This window comes from Canis lupus, chromosome X (genome assembly GCF_003254725.2).
Source record: "Canis lupus dingo isolate Sandy chromosome X, ASM325472v2, whole genome shotgun sequence".
Lineage (NCBI taxonomy): Eukaryota > Metazoa > Chordata > Mammalia > Carnivora > Canidae > Canis > Canis lupus.
In genome coordinates, this window is record NC_064281.1 from 107,067,238 (window position 1) to 107,086,870 (window position 19,633).

At 42.0% G+C, this 19,633-nt stretch overlaps 1 protein-coding gene across 4 annotated transcripts in view; it reads left to right on the top strand.

Annotated features, from left to right (window-relative positions):
• Positions 1 to 19,633, top strand: part of FHL1 (four and a half LIM domains 1) — a 63,175-nt gene that overhangs the window by 21,627 nt on the left and 21,915 nt on the right. For 3 of the 4 annotated variants that reach the window (XM_025460926.3, XM_025460928.3, XM_025460927.3), the window contains exon 2: positions 1,590 to 1,660. The gene's annotated coding sequence lies outside the window, so the exon portion shown is untranslated. Of the gene's footprint in view, positions 1 to 1,386; positions 1,461 to 1,589; positions 1,661 to 19,633 lie in introns of those variants that run through there. The other variant, XM_035711565.2, reaches the window with a different exon arrangement.

Sequence of the window (19,633 nt, forward strand, 5' to 3'; positions counted from 1 at the left end):
CAGGTAAATAGAGGTGGGAAGAGGACTAGAAGGTGTCTTTTGGAAGTTCATCACTTTCAGACATGTGCTTTCTTGAAAGCTAGCTCTGGGCTTTTGATCTGGCAGACAGGAACCTGTCCCAAAGTCAGCATTGTTGTCCAGCTTGAGTTTCGAAATGTTGTCTTCAACATGACAGTTATCATTAAGATCTCTACACAGATGAACCCATTAGCCTATTGAACTAACTGGACTAGCTACTTCTTTTCCAGCACGCTCTTTCCAAAATCTCTCACCCCTTCCTGTTTGGTAATCAGCCCAGAAATGATTGGTTGGGGGCGGGAGGTGGACATTCATGAGCCTGGTTATAATCCATGGTTTATGTTTGCCATGCCTTGTTTCATAGATACTTCTTTAAAAAAAAGAAAACCCTTGTTTGTTTGTTTGTTTGTTTGTTTGTTTGTTTTAGAGAATTCAGGGGGAGAAGCAGAAGGAGAGGGAGAGAGAGCCCTGTGTCAGACCCACCCCCCGCAATCTTGATCTCATGACCCTGAGATCCTGACCCAAGCCCAAACCAAGAGTTGGAGGCTTAGCCAACTGTGCCACCCAGACATCACTCCATAGATAGTTCTTGAGAGCCTCCTGGGTGTTGACCAGGCACTATTCCAGGCATGGAGCTAGAGGAGTGAACAGACCAGATGGGGGCCCTCCTCTCAGGGAGCCATTGTTTGCTCACATCTCATTTGCTCATGTACATGTCACAGTTGATGTACAAGGGCTCTTGGTCTGAGTTTCAGGATTTCACACACCTCCTTTCTCCTTAGCCCTAGCCCACCCTTCTGAATTGGGGGCAGGGATAAGGCATTGAGTTGCCTCTCGGGAGGCCTCAAGGGTACAACCAGGGCAGCATGTCAGAGGACTGCCTTTGCTTAGGTGATGGGAAAAGCACTGGGCACACCTGTTTCCTAGTGATGTGGTGGGGGGGCCCTCCGCGCTGGGCAGGGCATAAGCCTGCTGCCAGCCCTCATCCTAATGTGGTTGTTGATTGGAGTTAACTTAAGTGGTCACATGGCACCTTGTCTCCATGGCAACACCTCTAAATATTCCTCTGGTGACTTGTGCTCTACATTCTGCCTGGATCTGAGCCCTCCTGTGGCAAAATATTCTAAAGATGTTAAAAGAGGGGGGAAAAGGGCTCAACTAATAAATCTATTCTAAACGACTGAATCATTTGTTTTGATTACCCGGATGATTGCCAAATGTTAATTTAAAACTGAAATAGGCCATGAGCTCACTGTGCTAACAATGCTGAGTGTTTGAGCTAATACAGCCTGATGATGAGGGGGCCAGATCCACCACTGGTACAAATGTTATATGATAAACAGACATTGGGGAAATATGCGGAACATCTTGGCAGTTTAAGGGTTGTAAATACAAAGTAGAATGTGTTACTGTGAGCCATTTCAAAGGAATTAGACTTTGAGGTTGATTTTGTTTTGTTTTTTGCTAGGTTTTTTTTTTGGGGGGGGTGTTTTGTTTTGTTTTTAGAATTTCTTAACTTTTCTTCTGAAATGGTAACTTTGTGTCTTGCTTCTCATTTTTTCCTAACTTAGGCACATTGGAACTTGTCCACTGTGTCGAGCCCTTGCTGACTACATCCCAGTCTCCACACATCCAGTGTGAGGTAAGCTTTACTGATTGCCACAAATTTGAACACTGATCTTCAGCCTTCCGATTGTCAATGTTGGGGTCGATGCTGTATTTTTTTAAAAACTATATTTGTATAGTAGATTGAAGAGGATTCATTTTAACTGACCCAACCGGTATCCCTGCTTATCCTAAATATTAGCTCACTGGGGAATGTCTTTTCGGGGGAGGGGGTGGAATTCTCAATTGCTTTTAATTTGGTGGCATGAAAAGTGAATGTGCCAAGCACAGCAGAACTGTTCAAAGGTCTGCCTGAGGATAAAGAAGTGCTCATGCCCCAGCGTGGACAGTAGGGAGCAGGGAAGCTCCATGGAGCCGAAGTGGCATTGAGGAAAGAGATCGCTGCCCAGGCAACCACGTGAGAGGGGCAGGCTGACCCAGTCAGCCGTCCCCAGTCAGCCATCCAGGATCTTCGTGCCCCGGGGTGCAAAGAGCCAAGGTGTACACTGCCCCCGCAAGATCTGGGGTAGATCTGGGATAGGAGCACCAGAGAGGGCTTCCATGTGAACAGCCAGATTGAGTAACCCCTTCACGTAGCAAATGTCTGACGGGTATCCCGGGTCTTCTTCATTTAGCCACAGGGCTTGCATAGGACTGTGATGATTTAGGATTCCTCGGCACTCTCCCAGAGAGGCGGGACATTCAACGTTGTGAATCTCAAAGATGGTTCATCCAGGCCCAGCCAGGCCTAGCATCAGGGTCCCTGGACTTTTCTGCCCTCCCCTCCTCTCTACTACACTCCTTTCCCTACTCATCTCACATTCGATGTGGGCCCTTGATTTCTATGAGGGTCAAGGCTCACTAGCTGGCTGTAGTTGTTCCTCTCACACCTACTTGATGCAGAATGCTTCACGTTTTGAAATATATGAATTCATACCTTAAAGGATAAAAAAAGTAGGACGGATTTTTCGGAGTGTTTAATCTGAATTTTGTCAGTTTCCTCAATTACATAGAAGCTGGAAGCTCTTCCCAGGGCCTGGAGCTTCCAACTGACCCAAAGACAAAAGCTTCAGCAGTGTCTCAGCCGGGAGTGCTTCACTCTGCCATCCGAGGGCTTAGACTCTGCCATCTGAGGGTCTCAGCCCTGCTGTGCCTGTCACCTCTAGCCTTTACCCAAAATGGTGGTTTTCAAACTTTTCTCTTTTTTTTTGGAATGATAGAAACCTGTCTTCAGGGACACCTGGGTGGCTCAGCGGTTGAGTGTCTGCCTTTGGCTCAGGTTGTGATCCCTGGGTCCCAGGATCAAGTCCCACATTGGGCTCCCCATAGGGAGCCTGCTTCTCCTTCTGCCTTTGTCTCTGCCTCTCTGTGTCTCTCATGAATAAATAAATTCTTTTTAAAAAAAAAGTTTAAAAAAAAAGGAACCTGTCTTCAAATAAAATCTTAGGCCTTCCCCCCAGTAGGGAACACCAGAGCAGAGCCGTGACCCTCACCATCCTCTGAGGAACCCAAGGGCAGCTGGAAGCAGGGTGCTCTGTCTAAAGAGCAGAGATAACAGCCCTGTAGCCCCTTCACAGTCCTTGCCTGTATTTTCCCACACCAACAGAGACTAGATTATTTAAGGAGGTCCACAGAGGGGCCTATCCCATCGACTTGGTGGCCAGTCTACAACTCTTACACACTTCATCAGGAGGAAGCTTCTGTAGAAGCGATGTATATTCTCAGAATGATCCATTTGCATTGGAGGTGTTTGAGTACATACTTCAAGTGGTTTTGTGATATTAAACCACCCCAGTGACATCTTTAATTTAACCTCAACTTAGCACCCGTAGGTTTCCTTTGAGAGCAGTGAGTTTTTCAGGTGACTCAATGGAATGTGTTGAATGCAGTTTCTCTGTAGTGGGAGTCTATAGGCTTGACATGAAGCCATGCCGCGGTCACGATGCAGCTGTATCTTGTGACCGTCCTTCATTTATCCAGCCCTACTATGTATTAGGCCAGAAATGTAGGCGTGGGCCAAAGAAAAAGAATAATACATTTTGGTCTGATACCCTTTAAGTGTAGGAAGGGCATCCCTAGTTGCTTTTCCTATTTGCAGATGGGGAAGCCAAAAATTGATTTTCCTTTTTTAATTAGATTACCCAGCATTGAGTAGGCTCAGATGGGTTCAGGGGCGCAGTTCAAAGTCCCTGTCGCCAGTCTGCTCTTTGAGCCTGTGATTTATGCCAACCTCTGGCTAGGCATGTGAAAATAATGAAGTATGCGAGCATAGTCCCGGGATACAGCTGAGCCTGGAACCCACATGCCTACAAAATGAAAGCAAATGTAAATTATGTATTTCGTACTCTATTTTTTTAAGTTTGCTTGGAACAGTTGAACAGTTTAGAAAATGTACTTAGTGGCTTTCACAGGAGGATATTTTATTTTCTAAATGATAATGAATACTAACTTAGGTTTATTACAGCATTTATCACAGGTAAACTTTATCATTCAAGAACTTGAAATTATTTCACTTGGCCACCTTTTAATTATGTAATTAACTTGGAACAAAAACTTAAACCCAACATAATTCTTTTTTTAAAGTTTTTATTTATTTATTCATTCACTCATTTATTCAAGTCATCTCTACACCCAGCGTGGGGCTTGAACTCACAACCTAGAGATCAAGAGTCACACACTCCTCTGACTGAGCCAGCCAGGTGCCCCAAACCCAACATAATTCTTAACACACCCATCTGCTGGGTATTCTGTGTTTGTTTCTGTAGTAGTGACAACGTTGTTAATGAATTAAACATGTATTTCACATCTAGGAAATATTTGTATCACTGACATATGGTCACTCTCATTATTGATTTGGCAGTTTGTAATATTCACAAAACAAAAATTTAAAATATAGTAGTCATAGTGATTTGGTTTGTACCATTTATATTGATGTGACCTCTCTTCTTGGTACACTAACAAGTAAGCATGAAAATCAGCACAGATGGGTTACACAAGCTTAAAGAATTTGGAAATCATCAGTCTAGAGCCAAGGTCTCAAACTGGTGGGCTGAATCTGGCACACAGAGGTGTTCTTTTAAAATTTTAAGTGAATTGCCAGCATTTAAAAATTGAGAGATTTCACATGTTTTAAAAACCCAGACTTGCAGCTTCTCTTGAAATATCAGAAGATCTGGCAACATTGAGCCTGCATTCCTGTTGGGCAACACTCAGCTGAAGAGCCAAGTAGCTGCTGTGTCTTCAGACGGAGCACGAACTCTGAATTTTGTCAGAGACCTCACCACTCTCTAAGGACAGGGATTGGTGGCCGTTATCTGAATGTTTTGCTCATTTTTAAGACCTGCTTGCCTCTTAAAGGCATGTGAGTTTTCACCCTCAGGTATATAGAAATTGAGGCTACAGTCTTAGAGCTATCCTTTCTCTCAAAGTACTGGCTTTTCATTTTCAGGTATATGATGTTGGATGATACTCATTTTAACTTAAGTATGTGCATTAAGAGGGTTGAAGTTTGGAGTGCCTGGCTGGTTCAGTCAGTAGAGCATGGGACTCTTGATCTTGGATGAGTCTGAGCCCCATGTTGGGTGTAGAGATCGTTTCCAGAAAAAGGGTTGAGGCTAAACATTTGAGGAAAGAGCTACCTTCTGATGGTTTCTGATTAAGAGAAGGAGCATCAACAGAGTTTGGAGGATTCCTGTGGTCTTTACCCCAGCTTTTCTCAAACTTTCATGTGTGGCTTCTAACACAGGAGGTCTGGTGTTGGGCCTGAGATTGCACAAGTGCAATAAGGGCTGAATTATATCACTGCTAGTCTGAGGACCCATGTCCCTTTGAGTAGCAAGGGGACTCAACCCTAAAGCAGTTCTAAGAAAAAGCAGTCATGCACTGATGTTTCTACATATCTTTTTCTTTGGCCCAAGAAAGAGAAGCAGATCTTAGGCAGGCTATTTGTGGTCAATAGGTAAACCTGAGTTCACTTCTATCTAGTTCACGTCTACCAGTAGGGTAAGTTTAGAAAGTTGGTTGGTTGGTTGGTTGGTTGATTTATTTTTTATTTATTTATTTATTTATTTATTTATTTATTTATTTATTTATTTGAGATGAGGAGGGGCAGAAGAGAGGGACAGAATCCCAAGTAGACTCCCTGCTGAGTGTGGAGCCTGACACAGGGCTTGATGTGGGGCTTGATCTTCCAGTGCTGCGATCACTACCCTAGCTGAAATTGAGCTGGATGCTTAACTGACTGAGCAACCCCGGCATTGCAAAAGCCAATTGTTTTTAATGCAACATAGCCATTGAAAAGATAAATTTAATTTTAATTTTAAAACTTGCTTTAGGGCAGCCCGGGTGGTTCAGCGGTTTGGCGCCACCTTCGGTCCAGTGTGTGATCCTGGAGACCTGGGATTGAGTCCCGCGTCGGGCTCCCTGCATGGAGCCTGCTTCTCCCTCTGTCTGTGTCTCTGCCTCTCTCTATCCTCTCTGTCTCTCATGAATAAATAAATAAATTGTTAAAAAAATAAAAAATAAAACTTGCTTTAAATGAAGTACTTAGAGTAAAACAGCTACACATGTTTTTTTTTAAAAGATTTTTTTATTTATTCATAGAGACACACAGACAGAGGGGCAGAGACACAGACAGAGGGAGAAGCAGACTCCATGCAGGAAGCCTGACGTGGGACTCAATCCTGGGTCTCCAGGATCACACCCTAGGCTGCAGGCAGTGCTAAACCGCTACGCCACCAGGGCTGCCCAACAGCTACATATGTTAAAGCTCGAGAATTGTAAAGTAGGAATGAGGGCTATTAGTTTTGTAATTATAGAAGAATATATTTATGATACGCTGAGAAAACTTATAAATAAGACCACAGAAAATAGGACAATTCTCAAGTCCCTGGATAAATGATAGCCTTGTAAGCTATAAAATGATAGAAATAGAAAGGTAGAGTATCAACAGACTCCCAATATATAAAAATTTTCTGAGAGAGTTGATCTTCAGTGTTCTTTCCACTCACAAAAAGCGAGAACTCTGAGATGGTAGATATGTTAACTAAGTTGATTGTGGTAATCAGCTCACAGTGTATATGCATGTCAAATCATTATGTTGCTTACCTTCAGTGTGTACAATTTTTGTTAATTAAACCTCAGTAGCATCAGGGCAAAAATAATGAAAACATACCAGGAAAAGTTTGTGATGCATTTGATAAGATAATTAATTTCCATATTATGCACAGAGCTCATATAGTTATAAAGCCTGGTGCTTGCCTGGAGTATGGTAGATGCAGCCTAGCTGTTGGCTGAATGTATTCTCCAGTAGGTAGAAGGGTAAAAGATGTGCACGTTATATCACAAAGTGAATAAACGCATGGAAAAATGTTCAGCCCCATTGGTATGCAAAGATAAAGCATATTCAGACATAAAGAAGGTAGGTATATTTTTCATCTAATTAAGTTGACAGGAAAGGAAGCCTAGTACTAATATGGCTGGTTACCTTGAAATTGAGAAATCCTTCTTCACTGCTGGTAGCACTGTAAATTGGAAATGAGCCTTTTGGAACAGTATTTGGCAATTTATGGCCAAAGTCACAAAGATTGGTACCACTTGACCCAGTAATCCTATTTTGGGAAATGTTTTCTAAGAAACAAATTGTTCTAAGAGAAGAAAATAAAAGGTATATGTTACAGGTATTTATCATGGTGGAATTTGCATGGACAATAAGTTAGAAAGAATTTAAGTGTGTCCAACATTAGAAAAGTGCTTTGTGTACTCTAGAAAGATTCTTGGTTATGTAATTATGATATATCTATGTGGTGGAATTCCATGAATCTGCTCACAATTATCATCTTGATGCTTGCAGACCAGATGAAAGAATTGTATAATATGGCCTTGCCAAAAAATGCACAATGCAAAATTGTTTATGTGCTGTGATGACAGCCTTGTCAAGTGCGGTGTGCATGTGGACAAGAGCTAGATGTAACACTTCCTTGGAGGTTTTAAACTATATTATGGTCCTGTGGATTGTACATTGTACCAGAAGTCTGTGGCTCACTCAGGGATTGAGACCTTCGGCTTTTACCACCTCACCTTCATGTCACCAGTGGTTGGTGTTGAGTAAATGACTATGAGACGATGAGATGTGACAAGGACTCCAGCCTGGAGCTTAGACCAGATGTTAGAGTTCCTACTTATTCCTTGGTTCTAGTTCCTGCTTGCTCCTTGGTTCCATTATCCTGAGCTCCCTTTTTTCTTCTCTTTTCCCATTTTTTTTAAATTTTTTTTATTTGTTTATGATAGTCACAGAGAGAGAGAGAGAGGCAGAGACACAGGCAGAGGGAGAAGCAGGCTCCATGCACCGGGAGCCCGACGTGGGATTTGATCCCGGGTCTCCAGGACCGCGCCCTGGGCCAAAGGCAGGCGCTAAACCGCTGCGCCACCCAGGGATCCCTCTTTTCCCATTTTTCATCTGTGTTCTGTGGTTGATAGAAAGGCATTGTGAAAAAAAAAAAAAAAAAAGAAAGGCATTGTGGCATCCCACATGACAAACAATCTTTGTCCCCAAGGTTTTCCGTAACATGTAGTAGTGGCCAGGGATGAACCTCTCTGTCTGAAGGCACTATGCACACTCAGGTAGTGCCTTGTGGAGCCATAATGCCAGGGCAATGCCAATTTCATCTTCTGGTGGCATTTAACCAGGTAACCAAAATCTCTTCTCTTGTCCTGAGCCTTTGTACAGCATCTCCTCCCCTCCAGCTCTTTTTCATGTGTCAGATATACTTGTTTCCCTGCTGTAAGTATACTTTTCGCCTTTAATTAGGTCAGTTACTTCATGTCTGTTTTTCTTTTCTGACATGGTTTCCTCTGGCCTGAGCGCCACATATTTTCCCCATATGTCATTGCCTCTGGAGCTTCATGTTGCAATCATCGTTCAAGGGGAACAGAGAGCACATTACTGAGGGGGGGGGAGGTGGTTAGCTCTTGACTCTCTGCCTGCCCTTTGCCTGTATGAGCATTCCTGTTTCTTTCAGGCCCAGTTCTGTTTGGTTTTGTAGTCTTCCTTGTTAGTTATGTTTGGACGGAGAGATACTTAAGTAAAAATAATGGTAAGTCAGAGATCTGTCTGGCAAAGGTGCAACCCATTTGTTAAGGTTACTGGTTTATTTATCTCCCCTGTCTCTATGGTGACTAAGTCCGGCACTGGGATTTAATGGACTTAATTTTGACCTCTTGTACATGGCCTAGCTTTCCCAGCCTCCGACATAGAAGGAATTCATTTTCGCTGGAGGAGAGAAACTGCCTCACTTAGAGGAAGGGTCCTCTCGGGACTCTTGAAAAGTGGAATCCTCCAGAGCCTTGAATTCTTTGGCCGTCTTTAATTAGAGTTCATCTAGCACTCGGAAAGAAAGCTGAGGAGTCTTCTGGAGAAACCCGCACATACACACAACATTACTGATGGCCCCAGGAAATCATTTTCTTTTCATTGAAATAAAGTATTATGTAGTTAATGGGAATGAGTGGTCTGTAAGAACGTTTTATAAGAGAACCATGTGTAAGAATAGTAAACCAACGGGAAGGAATATGGGTTGGATGTGACACATTTTTTATGTTTTAAAAAGTACGTGTATGCATGTTTAAACCATATTTCAGAGTTTAAGCATATTTAACAGAAGTCCATAAGAAAGGTTGGGTTTGACAAGGATTCCCATGAAAGAAGCCAGATTTGGACACTGAAATTCAAGTCTAGCATTCCATTTGTATCCATTTGATGTGAAATGAAGGCATGAGGTGTCTGACCACCACGGTAGCTGGTGTCAAACAATCTTGGACTAAAGTTGGTTAAGGTGACCCATTAAAACTTTTGATCCTTTCCCATAGGATGCTTTGAGATTTAGAAGGACACTCTAGTTTTAGGAAGCCTAATGATTTATCTGTAATCCTGTCAGAGTGCTTAACTTTATTTAAGGCTTGTGTATACTGCCTTACACAGGCTTCTCATGGAGAATTCACCTGTTTGCAAGTCTTCATCTTCTCTAGGAACAAACTCACGTAAGTGAATTCTCTTTAAGACCAAAGCAAAGCAGCCCATCAGTGACTAACAAGCATTGCATATAGGCTGAGGTGGGAGGCATCAGACGTGTGTTGCATCCTTATTCCTAAATGAAATATTAGGGTTCAGATCTGTCATCAAATTCGGTTCAAGCCACATAGAAACTTGTGAACACTTATGTTTTTATTAAGATTTTTTAACGTTCTAAAACGCCATGGATGTGGAAGTTGTTTTAAGACTTTCTCTATCATCAACTCATCTATTAATAGGACAAAGACTTGAGAAGCCAACAACAGATGCTCGCCTGTAAAGAGATCCATACTTGGGAGATGAAGTTGGATAGTCACTAAATCCTAGGTTTGGAACTTCTTAAATTAAGGTCACAGCTCAATCATGTACATTTTATCATGGTTAGTACAATAAGCACAGCTGAGGTTAAAGCTTCGCAGACCTCAAACCCTGAAGGCTGAAACCCTTGATAATGCTATTGAGAAAGAGTAGCACTTTTATCCTCCTCATTATCACTGTCACCATCATTCTTATCCTATAAACCTTACATGATGAAAGCCCAGCATGGAGAACCATGCTAATACTAGTCATAATTTATTTTATTATTTCTTTCATTGTTAATTTTCCACTTTTGTTTAAACCACGCTAGGCATCAAATCAATTTAGCTAAAAAGGATGAACTCCAAAAATGTATTTAGAATAGCTGCCTCACTCTCCTACCTGGTGAGCCAGATGAGCTTCATGGTTCATATAGCATATCTTGGTGAGGGATATCCAGGTAGCAGGTGAAGAGTTAGTTCCTGTAACACTTCTTCCCCTAAGGAGTAAAGTAGTGCTCCTTAGGGAGTCCGTGGCCATCTCTTAAACCATGTGATATGTGTATATGGTAGGATCACTTTTATACATTCTTCAGGGCTATGAAATAGTAATTTACTTAAGATATACCCAGTGTTTCTTTTCCAGAACCAGTGGAGCTTTTTCTGTGGATTCTGGTGATGGGTTTGTGTACACAGCTGTCAGTGGACATGTGGTAGGGGATTCATAATTGATAGTGTCTTCTCCTCACTGAGGTTGTTCAAATGCTCACGAATTGAAGATGGTGAGTTCCACTCTTGGCATTGGGGTCACATGAGAGGTTTGAACCCAGAGACAGTACAGTGTGTTTCATCATTTTAGCCCTTTCTTTATGTACCCATAGAGGCATTTGACTTTACGTGGGACCTTGTCCAACTCCCTTGATCCCCTCCTGGGTGTTTTCCCTTTTTGTTACTGGGACTATTGAAGGCACAAAGAGGGTCAAGGATTTGACTGGGGCTGCCATCTAGTACGGTAGTTCCCCATTACCTGTGGTTTCGCTTTCTGGGGTTTCTGTTATCTACAATCAGCCATGGCCTAAAAGCAGGTGGTCCTCCTCCTGACATAGCATCAGAAGGCCAGAAGTAGCCTGATGCCCCATCATGGTGTTGTCTCTGCCCTTCGCCTTGCTTCATCTCAACGCAGAGGCATTTGACCTCACATCAGCAGCACACAGAGGAAGAGTGCACTACAGACCACATTCACGTAACCTTTATGACAGTATATTGTTATAATCGGTCTATTTTATTAGTAGTTTACTATTGGTTCTTGTTCATCTCTTACTTTGCCTAATTTACAAATGAAACTTTATCAAAGCTGTGTCCATCCAGGAAAGAACACTGCATTGTGATCGGTATTGTCAGTGGCTTCAGGCATCCACAGGGGATCCTTGGAACGGATCCCCCTGGGAGTGAGGGGGCAAAGCTGTCCTCTGCTTTCCCCAGGAGACTGGAAGCTCCTTTGCAGTGGCAATACTGATGTTTTCTCTGACGTCCTCTGTGTCGTCTGTGATTCAGTGCTTAGAGGCTTTGCAAGCAGTCACTAGAGAAACAGTTAATTGAATGAAGGCTCTTCACGAATTAGAAGCCATAGAGAGCATGACCATGTTATCACTGGGGATTGCCCCAGGATCGTTGTTTGACTTCCTGTTCCTCTGATACCAGTATTCCTGATGTCACTGGAGCAGATTCTCAAATAGAACAGTCCCTCCTACTTCATTATAGCATGGCACCATTGTTTCCGAAATTTTGGTATGCAGTGCTTCAAATAGGCAGAAAAGTGGAAGCCAAAGTTGAAGGAGATGTTTTTATGCCCACTACCCAGATTCTACAATTTAACATTTCACTTTGTGTGCTGTTTGACATATTCTTCCATGCATTAGGCTATCTTCATTTTTGTATGCATTTCAGAGTAAACCACCAGCATCCATATACTTCACCCCTGAACACTTCAGTGTGCATGTCATTATGTGGTTTCAGTTTTGACCTTCTTAGAGCTGCTTTCAGATTTTTTTAAGATTTATTTATTTATTTATTTATTCATGAGAGACAGGGAGAGAGGCAGAGACGCAGGCAGAGGGAGAAGCAGGCTCCATGCAGGGAGCCTGATGTGGGACTCGATCCTGGGTCTCCAGGATCAGGCCCTGGGCTGAAGGCGTCGCTTAAACTGCTGAGCCACCTGGGCTGCCCTGCTTTCAGATTTTTAAGGTTCTGGCATTTGTGTTGGCGAAGCCTAAGAAGAGATGGTAAGCTGAATGTGAAATAAGCTCCCTTTTCAGACTTAGGTGTCTCTGTTTGTTTTCTCACTATAGTGAGCATACAAACATGTACATATCACTGCCCCCTCTCCCCCACATTACACAGTCACATTATTTGTATTTATGAGATGTGGAATGCTAGCCGAGGACATAGAGTTGTGGGTCTCCTTTATATGAGGGAAAACTGGAGAATTGGGGTTGAGGAGAGTGGGGCAAAAGGTTAGAGCTAGGTCTGACAAGGGAAGGAGAAAGAGGTTCATTACCAGGAAGTGAGCAGTGTGCTACCACTTACACAGTCTAAGGAAGGCTCAGTGGCCATGTATATGACTCAGGAGGCCATGGATTTCATAAACCCTAATGATACAAGTACAAGGTCTTTCTGTTCTATGTTTTTCCAAGATTTTATTTTTAAGTAGTCTCTATGCCCAATGTGGAGGTCACTCACAACCTTGAGGTCAAGAGTCGTATGCTTTGGCAATTGAGTCAGCCAAGTGCCTGATGGGTGTTTGTCTATTCCAATGGTTTTCATATTATATTCCATGGGACCCTAGAATTCATAAAAATGTTGAGAGGTTTCACCAATGTTGGAATTATACTTTTCAAGGTGTATTGAACTATTAAAAAAAAACAAACAAAAAGCAACAGACATATTCAGTGGTACTTTGTAGTAGATTTTAACATACTGGAGAACACTTAAGGATTGACTTAAAAATAAGTAAAGGTTATTCATGTCAACCTAAAATAAAATTTTGGATAACACCTATCTGTCATCCATCAAAGCCAAGGTAATATTTCTGTTACGGGAATAAAGACAAAAGGTCTTCAGCAAGACCATTCCACTAAAGCCATGGTGTTAAGGCATTGGCCCGAGAAAGCTGAAGTTACAGTTTGGTTTCCAATTACCATGAGTGCTTAGCCATCTGTTATATTTAGATTTTTTTTTTCCAGTACCTTTAGGAATCTGGAAACAGATGAGTATATGCTTTCAACTTGCAATGGCCATAAAAGGGGAAAGGTAGTTAAGTGACTGAAGGCTGGCTCCTGTGTCATCCCTTGGTTGGGGCCATGCGAGTGGATTGGGGAACCTTCTAGCTTAAACCCAAGTCTGGAGATGTACATGTGGAATATTTCCATTCATTAGGAGATGTTCAGGGCTTCTTGAATTATGCCCGAAAAGCTTTACAATGACTTTGGCAGATTTCCTTCAGATGGAGGCTACGGTAGTAACTTTAGTCCACTCATTCTGGATTGTAGCACATTCTGTGCTTGTAGTCTAAAGTACCTTTTGGAAGCCAGCACCTGCCTGTGTGTGGTTGCAGCTGTGTTTTAAAATGTTTGCTTCTCTATATTTTATTCTCCCCTAACATCTTTTGATGAAGATTTCCAAAGTTGAAGTGATTGTTGTGGTGCACACCTACATACCCATCATCTAGAATCTACCATTGACATTTTACTGTGTTTGTTTGATCACCATATCTACCCATCCCTCTGTCTATCCGTAAATTCATATTCTTTCTGGATGCATTTCAAAGTCAATGCAGTATATTTCACCAGTTAAGTAGCTTTATATAATTTACACACTTGGAGTCTGGCTTTTTGAACACTACACAAATGTGCATTAAATTGGCATAGAGTCCTATGAAAGATGTAAAATAAATGCTCAGTTTTACTGGGGAAAATTTTAGAAGACTTATTTTAAAAGTAACAGATTTTCTGGAATTCTGGCATGGTGTTGGAAAAGAATACTGGTGTATTTTTAAATCTGAACTTTCTCGTGACTCAGACATCACTGACCCCTAATAAAGAGGAGGGGGGGTTATCCCTGTAAATTTTGTTTTCATTGTTGAGACAGGAGCCAGATAACTTCCACTTCTTATAGAGAGGCAGGATCATCTTTAAAAATGTTATAAACAGCAAGTGTTGGTCCCTCCAACAAAATATATTTTATTTGGAAAGCAGAGAGAGGCAGTTAACCAAAGACCAAATTGGTCTACGCTGGATCTGATCCCAAGCCCTGGTGTCAAGGTGTTAAGTGCAAATTATTAAAAAAAACATTCTTGTTACAATTGGAGCAGTGAGACCAGGATGGAGATGAAAGATTTGATTGTATGGCTTTTGCCCCTATTTGTACGGAAAGCACTCTACATTCTTGCAAAGCTGGGTTGTCGTTCCCTTTATTCTCAATCCCCAGAATCATGTCCAAACACTCTCCCTTGGTCCAGGGGGTTGGCTGGGTATATTTTCTTCTGGAAGTCTTCACTTGCACTCTTGCGTTAGCTGGCAGATCCTTAAAAGCATTTCCAAGCAGCTTTTCCCACTCCCCACAGGGGCTAATCCTGTAGCTTCCACTTCAGTTCCAACTGCTGTGTTCCTCATCTCTGACCTTCCAAGAAAAGTTAGTGTAGAAGAACAAAGAAAAGTTAGGATAGAAGATCTATGGGGCAGGGAGTAGGTGTGAGATGTGGGCGGAGAACTGAGTGGTTAAATGCTTTGAAAATGTGTCAGTAGACCACAAATAGGACCAAATGATGCATAGGGAGTTGTGAGAATTTGACCAAGCTCCTCGAAGAGTTATGGGTAGGGCACACTACCCTTCGAAACCCATGACAACTCATTGGCACCATAGAACAACATGTGTACTTTGGTCTCAGAAGAGACCATTAAGTCACAGAGGTTCATATTCCTCTCTACCACTGACTTTGCTATTTGACCTCAGAATGTGACGGGCCTGTTTGCTGCTGGTGGCATAAACACCCATCATGTAGCTAATGAACTGTCTGTGGTGTAACAGAACAGGTTACAACCCTATCTAGTTTTTGTTACAGCCCTAGCCTTTGAACACTTCATTAACATTTAGCTACTATCATGAGTCAAGTTTAATTTTTGAAAAGGGTTGCTCTGTGTACATTATGTCCTGTGGCTCACGTGTGTAGTACCATCTTAATTAAATATTTCCACAGATCCATTGAGAAGATACATTTTTCTTCCTGCAAAATATATGTTTAAAACACATCGAAATTGAGGGTGCCTGGGTGGCTCAGTCAGTTAAGCGTCTGCCTTCGGCTCAGGTCATGATCTCAGAGTCCTGGGATCAAGCCCCACATTGGGCTCCCTGCTCAGCAGGGAGTCTGCTTCTTCCTCCCCGTCTGCCCCTCCCTGTTGCTTGGGTTTTTTTCTCCCTCTCTCTCAAATAAAATCTTTTTTAAAAACACATCAAAATTGATTAGACTATGTACTTATTGCTAGCAGAAAGGTGGACAGTTGTCTAGATTTATGATTAGGACAGGTGATAGGACTTGAGTTTCTATTCTTGGTTTGACCTCGCCCCTCTCACTTAAGGCAAGACACTTAATCTTTTTAATGTCTCGGTTTATCCCTGTATAACACCTGTAGCCTTCTTTCACGAAAACAGTACCTGGTTTATAGCCGATGGCATTTGAGGATGTGATACAGAATGTGGCATTGAGGTTCAAATGACTATGTAGAAATTATTTGTATGTTGAATGATGATCTTGACAAATTACTACTTACTACATTTAGAAAGTTACAGCTCTGGAGGGAATTGATATTTGATATTGTTGTCCTGTGTGTTCTAAGTTACCATCATAACAGTAGGAAATAAACCCTGTCTTGGCTGTGGCACAAAGAGATTAACTCACTTCTTCAAGTTGTTTCTAAACCTCCATCCCATTCCACAACAGAAATAAAAAGTTCTCCTTGTTTTCTTTACTTTTTCCAGGATAGAAGTCTTCAAACTAACCTTGGGGTAATTTTTTCTTTTGTTGAGTGTTTTCCAAATTACTCTCTTTGTGGAGATGGGAGGGTAAACCATGTCACTGACTTAAAGCAACCAAAATTGTCCCTCTACACATGTGCAGAGGGGTATGCCTTTCATTTGTAGATCAAAGCAAAGGGCCAAGATTATGTGGAGCTTGCCTATCATACATTTGTTCCCAGCTCCCTGTGTCTTTGCAGAGAATGAAATCGTAACAAAATACAAGAGGATTAAAGAGCTAGACCCTAAGTAAAAAGTGAAATACCCATATGACTTGTTTCTAAATTCTCTATACTGGGAAACATTGGCTAACAAGCAAGAGAAGCCCTGTCACAGAGGCCGGCAGTCTTTCCTCGATAATTGGCTCCTAGATTTTATGATGCGTGGTCAATGGGTGTATGTTTTTTTGTGACACTCGTAAGGTGTGAGTCTTGTGAGAACTTAGATCCACTTGAAAAAGGAGGAGACACTACCTACTTGGGTCCAAAGCCTGATATAAGTTCGTATTTTTCTTTTCTTTTGACAAATCTGTCATTTCGATGTTACTTTTTGGTTCGTACAGTACCAGGGCACAGATAATTTAGTTTGGTTCCTACCACAATCCAATCGGAATAGCCAGACAGGGTTAATGGGTTAGGATTAATGTCCCCATCGTATCGATGAGGAAAGAAGATGCCGAGGATTCTCTCTGGGATTTCTGATCCCACGTCTGTTGTTCGTTCCTTGAGTTACAAAACAGTAAAGTCAACAAAACACTCCCTGGTCTTTTCATTAAATGGAAGCTTAAAATTCATTTCACTTTTATACTGTTGTTCTGTTTTTACAAAGTTAACTTGTAATTGGCTTTGCACTGGCTGAGTTCCTGAATTAATCTCTTCTCCACCCATTTCCTTACCAATACGATCATTTATGATCATTTATATGGGCCTCAGCATTGCTTTCTGCCATTGAGTAGATAGTTTGAAGCAAATGAAAATCAGTTTGGTTTTATAATTTTTATAATGTTCCTGGTTTGCCACACTGAGTTGCCACAGTGGTGTGACTGAGGATCCCTGTTTTAACATCTAACAAAAATAGCTGGCAGGTGTACTTCTTACATCTATTTGCATATATTATGCTGATTTATAAATGTCAGCCCTTTTTCCTGAAATCCCAAAAAGCTCACTTTGGAAGTGTGTGCTGTGAGATTGGAGTGTGGTACTGTGACATTTCTTTTTCCCATTTGGCCATAGCAGCGGGGAGGTGTGGTCTTAGGTTGGTAAGTCAGTGACAAGTAGAATACACATCATTTGGCCTGGGTGAGTTATGTGACTTTGGAAAAACAAGCACCCATTTCAGAAAAGACTGAATTTTTTTTTATTTTAAAAAGACTGACTTTTTTTGAGACTCCAGACATTGAGCTGCTCTTCTCCTTCAAAGAAGTACTCAGAGGGTTCATTTAAAACCCTGCTGCAGAGTTGAAAAATCTCTGACAGATTTCTGTAACAAACGAGGATGGTGTTTTGTTTTCCCAGCATGCAGTGTGAAGGTCAGACCTGTGACTCAGAGCTGGGCACCGTGGGAGTGGTATGCACCAGTGACATGTTCCCAGTCTAATCATCCGCCAAGGGCTTGTGCCTGGCTCAGGTCACTCCATTATAACCCCCAGCTGAGCAACCACTTTTCCTTTTTAAAAAGAGATAAAGAGGAGAACATGAACATTTGAAAACCAAATGCCATGTGTACTTTATGGCTTTTCAGCCTAAAGACTCAATGGACACTAAACACCTCCTCTGTGCTGGGATGCAGACCCTCAGTAGCCACTCAACTAGCACAGCGCGGCACTGTGTGAGCATATATGTATGTTGTCCGGATAAATGCTTGACTCAGTTTCTTGTTTTGTAATTCACTGGCGAGGCATCATGGTTTGGTGCAAAGAGCAGTAGACTTGGAATCACAAGCCACTTCCTGTCTGGGTGGCTTACTAACTCAGGGTAACCTTAGCATAGTTGGCTTGGGATTTCCAGACAGCATCTTCTCTGCCCGGACCAAAATAATCTGCCATTTCAGTAAGCTTTGATGGGTGCCACCCAATCCACTTGAGATCCTTTCATGGTTTTCCTTTCTCCCTCTTGCTCCCTCTAGTCCCTTGTACAATCACAAGTCTTCCATGCATCCGACCTCTGCTGGGTATGAGAGGAAGGCAATCTGATGGAAGTAATTTACGAGTTTTATTAGTTGGTTCATTGTTTGTAATAACAGCCTGGAATCAAAGTGTCTGCCAGCGAGGAACTGACTGAGAATTGGGGGTATCTACACACTTGAACCCAGTGTACATTATATAAAAGTAGGAAGCTCTTTATGCACTACCACGCAAAATTCTCAAAAATGTATTAAATCCAAAGGCAAGGTATAGAAGGGTGTGTATAGTACATCACCATTATGTTTTTAAAAAGGGACAAAGAAAAACATACACAGTTACCTCTTTTCCTGGGCCCAGTGTCTCTGGAACTATAAGAAGACACTGGTACCATTGTTTACTAATGGAGGGAGGGAAGTAGGGGCCTGGGGATGGGCAGGAGAGGAAGACTTTTCACTATATACTCTTTTGTACCTTTCAGAAAAGCATTATAATATTTAAAAAATAAAATAAATCCATACAGAAAGAAAAGGATGTTCAGTGGCAGCATTATTCATAATAGCAAAAAAATAGAAACAGCTCCTGTGGGCCAATGAATGGGTGAATAAACAGGGTGTGGTGTATCCACACAATGGAATACGATCCGGCAGTAAAATACAATGAATGACTATACCTGTTACAACATGGCTGGAACTTTAAAAGAGCAGGCTTATCTAAAAGAAGGCAGGCACAAAAGGTCACACACATTGTATGGTCCCATTTGTATGAAGTGTCTAGAATAAGCAGAAAGTAGCAGAGTGGATGCCAGGGGCCTGGAGGAAAGGAGGGATAGGGAGTGACTGCTGATGGCCTCAAGGTGTCTTTCTTGGTGATAAACATGTTCTGGAATCAGATGAGGGTGATGGTTTCACAACTTTATGAAGATGCCACAAACCACCAAAGTGTATACTCTGCAAGAGTCAGTTTTATGGTGTATAAATCGTATCTTAATACATAAAATGGAAAGCAACTTGGCAGAGTCATGAACATGGAAACTTCAAGAAGCCATGTGAACATATAAAACAATGGATGAGGGCAGCCCAGGTGGCTCAGTGGTTTAGCACCGCCTTCAGCCCAGGGTGTGATCCTGGAGGCCCAGGATCAAGTCCCACGTCGGGCTTCCTGCATGGAGCCTGCTTCTCCCTCTGCCTTGTCTGTGCCTCTGTCTCTCTGTGTCTCTCATGAATAAATAAAATCTTAAAAAAATAAAACAATAAATGACTTCCTTAACATGTCCCCCCTAAGAAATATTTGCATTGTTAAATATTTCACATAGTGTCACTAATGACACCAGAGGACTTCCTGCTCTTTAGCTACTTTCACTGACACTCGCTGGTGATCTCATTTCATCGGGGAATGTTGGTAACCCAGATGAGGGAAGCCCTGATGGATATAAAGGACTTTCGGTATGTGGGATTG